Raw genomic sequence first — 9,417 nt, forward strand, 5'->3', positions numbered from 1 at the left:
TGAAAACACTTTTTGTGTGTAGTAAAATCAACCAAACCGAATCTGTCTTTTTATAAGCAGACTTTAAGTATGATCCTCATAATCTTTGTGAGTTCCATTCGCATCCACACAACCGTACATATTTTTTTTTTGCAGTTTTAGCCTACTTTTCTTATTTTAAAAAAGCAGTCGAAATAGGCTTATGAAATCATCTTACTATCTGTGTGTCTGTACTATGTCTCTTCTAACAAGCAGGAATATTGGAGCCAGAAGAGATGACCGTTGCTATTCATCGGCTCGGTTAACAGGTTCCCGCTGCAACGAATACACAAGCAACAATAGAGTAACTGTTGGACGCGGTGTTTTCTATGAGGTTCGTGTTCTAAAAATTGTGTGCAGTGAAAGGAAAATAGACTATGGATTTTTTATCAGAATATCTTTATATTTTTTCCTTGTTCCAGCTGATGCATACAGAATTCTGTAAATATTTTTGCTTTCTTTAGAAGATCTATGAATCAAATAACAAGAAATCTTGCCTCCATTGAAACACATTAACGAGAGCAGAACATAATTAAACAATTAAACAAGGGATCCGGTTGTTCATGATGCTCATGAAATGTAGCTGCGCCCAGTCACAGACCCAGGGGTCGTACTCCTGCCGGAGTCATTTGCTCTTCCAGAGTGAGAATGTTGTTACAACAACCGAGCAGTGAGTGGTCTTTACACGCGTTGCGTAACATTGATTATCACAGACGAGGAGCAAGAACACTGTCATCTTTTACGTGCAAAACAGGACTAAGTTTCACGTAACTCTTGTCTTCTACATTTTTTTTTTTCAGAAATTTTTATGATCTGTATAGGGAGGAAAACCAGAAGAGAAGAGATTCCTAGGAAGACCTAGATATCACTGGGGATAATATTAAAAAGGATATTAGGGAATTATAATGGAGTGATATGGATTGGTTTAACGTGGCTCAGGATAGTGACCAGTGGCTGATCCCTGTGACCATATTAATGAAACTTTGATTAAAAAATTGTAGTCAAATTCGTATGTAGATGAGCGACTGGCGGCTTCTCAAGAAATTTTCATCTCATTGGAGTTAATCAACGTCTTAGTTAATTACTTATTTGCTTGGTTGGTTAGTTATTTGGTTAATTAGTTGCTTAGTTTGTTTGTTTGTTTGTTTGTTTATGAAGACAGTCAGGTGGTCTTTATCTTATTCTTCTTAAGTCTGCTGTTCAAAGATGCGGTCAACAATGAAACTCTATAGCGCTGAGGATTACTACAGAATGTGAAGTAGTCATATCCCTCTATGTTTCTACAGCCCTTGCGGACCTTGGCCACTTTTCAGCTTTTTAATCTATACACAGACGGTAGGAACTCCTTGGAAGGAGGATCAGCCCGTCGCAAGGCCGCTACCTACACACAAAACAACACAAACAGAATAAACACACAAGAGACATATATGCCTTGACTGAGAATCGAACCCACGGTCCAGTGTTCGAGCGGGCGAAGACGGTTCATGCCTTATAGACGGCGCGTCACTGGGATCGGCATCTGAAACAGTTACTGGATTAAAGATTGGATGGGAAAAAGAAAGGACTAGAAAATACCTTTCTCATTGTCCACTTTGTTCACCATAAATCCCCCATCATCTTAGCTCGTATTGAATCTGTACCGCCGTGGTAGGATGCAGGTGAATTAACAACTTAGTTAAGGTTCGGCCACACAGAGCGCTACGTACGCTATGTTCCCTATGTTAGCTGCGTCGCAGTGTACACAGCGTACGTAGCGTACGTAGCGAACATAGCTCTGTGTGGCCGAACCTTTAGGGCACAGAAGAGACGTCTAAAGAGGAGGTACCTAGAGGTCTAAAATAAATGTTTTTCTATTTTAAAACTGTTTAGGTCAGAAATTAATGTAAGTCATAACGATTGGATTGATCTGGCTCAGGATAGGGACCAGTGGATGGCTCTTGTGACCACGGTAATGAACCTTCGGGTTCCATAAAATGCTGAGAAATTCTTGAGTAGTTGCAGAATTGGCGGTTCCTCCAGAAGGGCTCAGCTCCATGAGTATGTAAGTAAGTAAGTAAGTAATATTCAGAAATGCAGCTCCTGGCTCACAGAAAGCACAGTGTGTCACTGTTGCAAAGACCAAAATGTTAATGATGTTTGGATAAATAATACATGTTTGTTCTGAGAATCGTTCGAGACCGGTACACACTGTGTCAGTAAAATTAATTTTTTTTTTATTTTTAAAGTTTTTAATTCATAGGCTTTCCTATAGGATCAAGAATTTTCTCCGCCTTATCCAGACCGGCCCTGGGGCCCACCCAGCTTCCTAAACAATGGGTACCGGGGGCTCTTTCCCTGGGAGTAAAACGGCAGGAGTGTGAAGCTGACCACTCACCTTCATCTAGTGGCTAGGTCAAGAAAACGTGGGACCATACATCCACACCCCCATACGCCTTCACGAAATAGTGTTTAATTAGTTATGCGCAGGGACAACTTTCCTTGTTTAGTACATAGGCTTGGAGTAGCCACAATATCTTGTCAAAAATCTCTCAATTGTTCTGGTTTTTCATTAGTATGGAATATAAATGAACCTCGAACTTTTAAACATGTTACGGATTGTAATTTGGTTTCATTATAAAGCAAACCCTTAACCCTCCCAACAATTTTCACTTAACATCAGCTACACCTTCAGAAAACCGATGTAATAATTGTCAATTTTACCTGTCGAATTTTTCCTACGAAAAATTATGAGTGGACCTATTAGAATAAAAGTGTATTCCCACTGGCCTCGCACAGAGTTCATGTCTGTTCTCCTAGCAGGAGCTGCAGTTAGGTAATAACAGGTCTGCAGAGGTTCAGTCCTTCCTTCCGAGAGGCATAACATACAATCTGCCCAGACCACTACCGTGTTATTACCTGTATGCCTACACACAGTCAACCAGAACTACTCGTAGCTATACTGCCTGTCATTCTTAGCACAGAGCAGTCAGAAATTACTGGCTCTATTCTCAGGACGAAAGAAGAAACGTACTCCTCTACTCATACTCTCAAGATAAAGAAAATAGATTCCCTCGGGATGTGAAAGCATACACTTTGTTATGTGGGTACCAACGTTTCGTAGCAACCTGCAATCTATATCTTTAAGACAGAAGAAATAAATCTTTTATTCTTACGCTTTTTGTCCTGAAGATGGAAGCAGGAGGTTGCTACCAAAACGCTGATGTTTCTGATATGAAACGATCGCGTCACATTCCNTTACCAACGTTTCGTAGCAACCTGCAATCTATATCTTTAAGACAAAAGAAATAAATCTTTTATTCTTAGGTTTTTTTCCTGAAGATGGAAGCAGGAGGTTGCTACCAAAACGCTGATGTTTCTGATATGAAACGATCGCGTCACATTCCGGAAGACGGTAATCATGATTAATATTATTGCGATCAAATGATCAGCACTGCTTCGTTTCCAGGTTGTCCTGGCTCGAATATCGTCACATCTATATATATATCGTGACCTATCGACCCACTGCTAGGCAATGTCTCAGTATACATATTCCAGCGAATGCAAAAAAAAAAATAGGAGCTATGTTCTCTGTGGATCGTGCTACAACTCGTTGCTAGGCAACACAAATACAATCGACGACAGAAGATGTGCTTTCTATGTTGTCCGCACCATGTCCAGTGCTGGGCAACGGACAAATAAGTAAGCATTGTGTTCTGTGAGGCCTTTGCCGAGGATTTATAAGAGAGTGGAATTCCGAAGCTACCAGCTGTATGAATAGAGATTAGTACAAGAAATTAGCTGTCAGTAGGAGAAGTCAGTAGTTCAAAAAGAATGAGAAGTCGGCCTGTGAAAACTTGGTGTGTGAGTAGAAGATTTAGTCACAGTGAAACTGTTTTAATTCCGTTATCAGGATACGACTAGTGAAGACTGAGAATCCTAGTGCGTGTATAACGATGAACTGTAAATTGTGTAAAGGTTCGGCCACACTGAACGCTACGCTATGTTCGCTACGTACGCTACGTACGCTGTGTACACTCTGCGACGCAGCTAACATAGGAAACATAGCATACGTAGCGTACGGAAGTCTGTGTGGCCAGTCACATTGGCAATAAAGTGAGATATTTTTCTGTTCGTATAGCGAACATAGCGTACGTAGGGCCCTGTCTGGCCGAAGCTTAAATCACCGATAGCACTGTATTGCTTGTAAGTACGAGCTGATTGTATAAGATGTTAATAAATCAGTTCACCAATCCTAACCCCCTTTATAGCCACTAATACAAACGATAAATGTGGCCGTACCATAGATCAGTTATTCATTGGCTTCCCACAGCGGCGATCCGGGTTCGATCCCAGGCAAATTTATATGTGATTTGTGGTAGATAATGTGGCAGGGTAGGTCAAATGTAAATACGGGGACCTGGCCTTCCAGGTTGGGGAGTTTCGAATGTGAGACAGTAAAATATGGTGATGAGTCCCGCGGGACTCAGACTTGAAAATGACTGCGCTGAGGACCAGCATCAATTGTAAACGACATACCCGTCCTCTCGTCAGAGTGGATGTTACATAAGGGCTATAACCGCAAGTTTGAAAGTAAAATTGCTGGTCGTGAGTCTCAAGGGGTTTCGCCAAGACGAACTGATTGGCGGTAAACCGCCAGTCCTAAGGTATATCTGACTTTGACTCTGACTGTTGCAGAGAGTTAGTGAGTGAGTGAGTGAGTTAATTAGTTAGATAACCGCTAGGTTCAGTTTTTTTTAGCTTTTGCTGTGAGAAGCTGATAGGTGAGGTCGGGGACAGTTCATGAACCCAGAGGAAGGAGTACGCCCGCCGTTAGAAGCCGCTAGCAAGCAACAGATAGTGAATACTAACAGACTGATAAGACCAATTATATCCTGTAGTTATTTGTGAAGCGTGTAGCATAGTGAGAACACAATTCTTACTTTTAATTACGAGATGTAGGAATTTAATAAATCCATTTACTGATCCCAACCACGTCTCTTGTCACTCACGTACATGGCAGTACGTTGTGGACTGGATTCATAATGCTTAGGATAGGGACCAGTGACGGGTTCTTGCGAATTCGGTAGTGAATTTTCGGGTTCCACAAAATAAGGGGAATTCTTTGACTAGCTGAGCAACCATTAACTACAGAAGGACTCAGCTGCAAGGAATTTGTTAAGTACTTAATATGTTCCGCAGACATTTTGGTACATATCTTCCAGATTTTCGGGTGTCATAGCCCAGAAGTACAAAGTAAGTCTTAGGTCGTCGAATTTTTAAGGGCGGAAAAATTCAGGGAACAAGTGCTCCGGGAGGAACTTTAAGCCGTGGGTCCCGTGTCGTAGCTTTACGGCACGTAAAAGAACCTCACACCTCCAAAGCAGGTCACTGAGCCAAAATTGCGGACGTTTCCCGCCCAACAGCAGTCACTAATACCTCCGGTAGATGGGGGAAGCATTATAGATACTTCTCAGCCAGTAGAGCCAGTCTCGCTGGCTGGGCGGGACTGATGGTAAGCACCAATACCGGTAGGATATAGAGACTGGTATAAATCATAGAGGGAAGCACAATGGACCATTATATGTCTAAGTGCATGGGGAAACCCACCCTCTCTAATAACTAGCTAACTAACTAAGTCTTAGGAATATTGTTTTCTCCCGGGTTGTTCGTCATGTTACATCATTATCAACATTTCTGTGGAAAGTGGTAATAATCTACCAGACTACACGGCCTCAGATCCCAGAAAACAATAACCTTTGTAGTCACCGACATGAGAACCCAGATCTTATATGTTAATTATAAATTCTGTGTCGTTCAAACTAATAACAGAATACACAGAAACAGCCACTGATTTGGTTTCGTAATTTTTCATAAGTTTTCTGCTGTCCCATGCTCTGCCACTGTTAAAAATGAGATCATGAGTACAGTGACCTTGATGCTTGCGAAAAACGTCATATCAATAAAAAAACAACAACAAAGGCACCATTTCATGTATTAACCAACTGTACGTGCAGAAATGCAATAGCACACTGGCCCACAAACACATGTTGGCAACACTGAGTGTTGACCTGAATGTTACATATTTCTCCGGCCGAAGTTTCTAGATCATTTCGACCACACCGGCCATATTTAAATTATAGGTTTCGTGTTTCTAGATAAGGTTTTGGGATTAAAACAATTTCGTGCAGAAGAACAGTTCCGGGTGAAACATGAATTTGAAAATTATGTGTCCAGTAAAGAACGGAGCCCTTTTCACAACGTGCTTAAAACGAGCGCATGCAGAGAACGTCATGTGTCACTGTCCTTTCTTCTTTCTTGTCTCTTCCACTTTGGAACATGGAGCTGATTTATCGGTTTCATAATTATTTTTACAGACAGTAGGACTCTTTGGACGGCTGATCAGCTCGTCGCAAGGCCTCTACTTAACCACAGGAAAACACAAACACAGAATGAACGCATACACATACGAAATATCCATACGTTGTGTGAGATTCGAACCCACGATCCGGGCTTCCGAGCCAAAAACGACAGTGCATGCCTTAGACAGCTCGACTACGGTGACCGGCCTGACTGTCCATACGTCCATGTGTTTTATTTCCGTAACTACTTGATCGATTTCAGTGAAATTTGATACAGAATATTTACACTGAAAGATCTTAAATAAATTCTGTTTTTGGAAATCCATACACCTAAGCAAGGACAAGGCTTTTTCTCCTTATCCATAGCGTCCAGACTGTCTCCTATCAGATGGATATGTTTCTAAGACATTAGCCTTTCAACCCCAATGTTTCTACATGTACCACCTGCTTTAACATGAATCTCGATGTTTTGCCCACAGAGTTTGTGTGTTTGTTACAGTTGTCGCAACAAGCAGCAATCTTTTCCTTACACAGCAATAAGTATTTTAAGTTCTTTTGGTGGGGTGAGACTGAGTTCTCTTGTACGTCGGCCACTGTTTGACCTGTTGTACCAGTCCAGGATGAGAGATGATGAATGTGGTGCAGTTTATGTAATGATAATTAGTAGGAGAAACCGAAAAAAAGAACTGCAATACTGCCACTTTGTCCACCACAAATCCCACATAAACTGACCTGGGCTCGAACATGGACAGCTGAGGTGGGGAACCGGTAACTCCCCGCCCTTAGCTATGGAACGGCCTTTACACAGCACTAACTCTTTGATTTGTTTAGGGAGAAGTAACATGTTTCCTGCAAGGTATAAACAGAATTTGTATATATTATTAAGAAGGAATTAAGTTTTTAAGGGGTTAAGTAGGCAACCTCACGAACAAACCCCCTATGTGTTTAACGAGATTTCCGGTAGAGTGATTTGGTTCCCATCGTATAATGAAAATTGAATCAAGTAAGACTGCGTTCTTTTAAGGAGTCTGCATAACTCAGTCGGTATAGCGACGTCCTGGAAGTCCTGGTTCGATTCCCGGCAGTGCAAGATTTTTCTGCTCTCCACAGAATCCAGAATAAACCTGGAGCCCACACAACATCCTATCCAATGGGTACCGGGGGATATTTTCCGGGGGATAAATCGGCCGAGGTGTGAAGCTAACCACTGTAATGACGGGGTCAAGAAGGGTGGAGCAATACTTCCACTCCCCCATAGGTTTTCATGTCGTAATCCTCCATAAATTAAGCACAAGGACAACTTTATCTTCTAACCCAAAAATTATGGTCTTTTATATTGTGAAATCCTTTCAGTTTGCTGCCCGGATGCCAACGATCCAGAGGAACTGCTGCCTCTATCTTGAAGGACGAAATAAGTAGTTTCTAAAACAGGCTTGGTTATACAGGAAAGTTGCAAGGAAGCTGGTCGTAACAGCCAAAAGAAATGAGCGTCCGCCCACATAACTACATGGTGTCACAGTCCAGAAGATATGGTCCTAAAATCGCCAGTGCTCAGAAAAGCAAGAGTGCTGTTATAAATTATAAATATTTGTGAAGAATTATATTCTCTGGGGTGAAACTCTTTGTAACACAGCGAACGTTATAGAAGTACAAGTGAAATTGAGTGCACTACAAGACGGCCACTATATACATATCATGGATGAAGTACACAGTGTTTATATCTCTGAAGATGGAAGTGTTCAATACTAACGGTGGTAGAACTCATAGAAATTCTGTGTTCTTGGATTGTAAATTTTCTTGAAATTTATCCTTAAACCCAAGTTCATTACACATCCATATGGACTTGTTCGTGAATGTCTCGGTTTCTCCAGTGTGCGTCAGATGTTGAACTGCGTCCCTCCTACCTTCTGCTTGAATTATACTCAATGACGGGACCAATAATTTCACTCCGTGAAGATGCTAATCACAAAGCCAGTACTTCAATGTTTCAATGTACCTGAAGAACTTTCACCTAACACGAATATATTGTTCTGTGTTTTCGCACGTCTAGCATCAGGGTTTCTGGCTTCAATTCGAATGATTCTGCAGACCGACGTCCAGTATCTACTGCCCACATGGAACTTTGGAATAAATATTGTAGTATGTACATCCGTTGTTAAGTAATGACTTTGTAAACGACGCCACTTGCTAGACAACATATTCCTAACACGCACCAATTGACTATCTTGGACGTACGACAGCTTCGTGACGCAACAATAGAAAAACTCTTGGGATAATGTTTTCTTTGCAGTCCGAGCCGAGTTGTAAGCAGGACAAATCTAGAGTTTACTTAGTAGTGGGACAGTCGCCAGTCGGTAAGAACGTGAGCACGGTAGCAGAGGACATTGTTGAGATCCGTCACTAGGCAACGACTGGTGCAGATACATCAGACTCAGAAGACTTAGTACGTATTGTATTGAAATTCTGAATGTGTGAATTAGCGATAACGCTATAGTCACTGTTAATTACGATCTGTGAGCGGTCAATAAATCTAATTACCAATCTGTCAATCATAAAGTGACATTTTGCTGACCAATCAGCTCTTTTTAAGGTGTAGGTGTCTCGCCTTCACCTGATGACGGAAACAGTTCCAATTTCAGAAATGTTGTTTTTGTAGTTTTCAGAATACCGGACGACGAACAAAGTCCGAAAACCTAGTAATTCTAAATGAATATCAGATTTACGCTCGAAATTACTGAATAAAGAGATGTTACAGGTATTTGTATGAGATTTTCAAATATTTCAGCTGATCAAGAACTTGTCTGTATTCAAGAAACCGAATGCCCATCATCCTTATCAAAATATCTCACAAGTTATCCTATAAAATATTTACAAAATAAGCATATATATTGTAGGTTCTGGGATTTTCACAGTTCTGATTATGACGAATTGTATTCTGTGGTATAACATAGTGTAGTCCAGTGAAAGTCTACAATATTTCGGACGAACATATAGCTTCCTTTTTCAACAAACTACGCTAAGTTATGTCCCATAGGATAGAAATCTTCAAACTTATAATTCA

Source organism: Cryptotermes secundus, unplaced genomic scaffold (assembly GCF_002891405.2).
Source record: "Cryptotermes secundus unplaced genomic scaffold, Csec_1.0 scaffold813, whole genome shotgun sequence".
Lineage (NCBI taxonomy): Eukaryota > Metazoa > Arthropoda > Insecta > Blattodea > Kalotermitidae > Cryptotermes > Cryptotermes secundus.